We start from the raw sequence: 1,462 nt of genomic DNA on the forward strand, positions 1-1,462 counted from the left end.
ATCTTCTGGTAGCACACAGTTGCCAGTCGTTACAGCCATGTGCAATGAAAGCACGCCAGCCTAGCATTGGCGAGGCGTTTGCCCAAAATGCTGGCACTAGCGTCTGTCAGTTTATGGTGGGCAGAAGGATTGTAGACCTTGATCATACTCTGCGTCAGTTTATATATATATGTAATTTCAGGTGTTTAACTTTACAACTTATGTTTCTTTACAATTTAACATTTTTTATTTACAGATTGCTCAAGGATGTTCCCTGGGTGGTGACCATCGTGGACTGCTGGTCGGCCCACAGCAGTTCCTACCTGGGGATGACGGCACACTGGCTGGACCTTAAGATCCACACGAAACAGCACGCTGTCCTGGCCTGATGTTCTCACTCAGGCCATGGTAGATACTCATTACAAGTTCCATCTGCAGGACAAGGTGACCAGGACCACAATGGACAACGGCAGAAATTTTGCCAAGGCAGTTTGGTACAGAAGTTGAACTCTTGCCAAACGTCCCTGTAGATGCTGCCGATCCGAACGTGGAATGCATCGCAGATGTGGAACCGCACGTGGATCCCGGGGTTGGGGATGTGGACGAAGTTGAGTATATCTTTGTTGACGTCGTCCTTGACGAGTTCAGTGGTCTGGGTCTCAACCTGCCAGTGCACATGAAGTGCACAGCCCATACTTTCAACTTGGTAGCTAGCGTGGATGCCGACAACGCTCTTGACAGCGCTTCATTCAAGTCGGCCTACAGGAAGGCCATGTCCAAGGCACAACGGCTGTGGAACCTACAGAGTCGCAGTACGGTGGTGGCAAACAACATTCTGGACGCGTTGAAGAGGAGGCGGGTGGTCCACAACAGTACCAGATGGAACTCTACCTATGAATCTGTTGTTATCCTCAACAACCTGCTGGAGAAGATTATGAGAACTGTCCACAGGGTGATGACACAGTTGACGCTGCAGATCTTCACTGATCCTCATGTCGGCTTCCTGATGGAGTACGCCCAGGTGATATCTAATGTTGCCAAGGCATTGGATAAAATCCAGTTTGAGGAGCAGGCCTATCTCGGGAGCCTTCTACCAGCTGTAGCGGCTACTGTCAAGAGGGAGAAGGAAGCCAAGTTCAAACATCTATACTGCAGTCCTCTGGTAGACGCGACACTGGCAGGCATCACGAAAAGGTTTGGGCTTCTCCTAGAAGACCTGGAATGCTAGTTGACTACTGCTTTCCACCCCAAGTTTCGCTTGTTCTGGCTGGAGCAGTATAATAACTGTCAGGTTAGCAGAATAACGAACGCCATGGAGACCGTCGTAGAGACAGACCTAATGGAGACCAATGAGGAGAGCAGCAACACCACCAGCATGGAGGATGAGGAAGATGATTTCTTCAGCAACATCACTTCATAACGGGAGAACAGGAGTCAGAGGCCACTGAGGTTCAAGGCGCAGAACTTGGAGGAGGTCCTGACT

General features: G+C 49.9%; 1 pseudogene; it reads left to right on the plus strand.

Annotated features, from left to right (window-relative positions):
• Nucleotides 1–384: 384 nt before the first annotated feature.
• Nucleotides 385–1,207, plus strand: LOC149132210 (uncharacterized; annotated as a pseudogene).
• Nucleotides 1,208–1,462: the final 255 nt, after the last annotated feature.

Source organism: Octopus bimaculoides, chromosome Z (genome assembly GCF_046866305.1).
Source record: "Octopus bimaculoides isolate indiv1 chromosome Z, ASM4686630v1, whole genome shotgun sequence".
Taxonomy (NCBI): domain Eukaryota; kingdom Metazoa; phylum Mollusca; class Cephalopoda; order Octopoda; family Octopodidae; genus Octopus; species Octopus bimaculoides.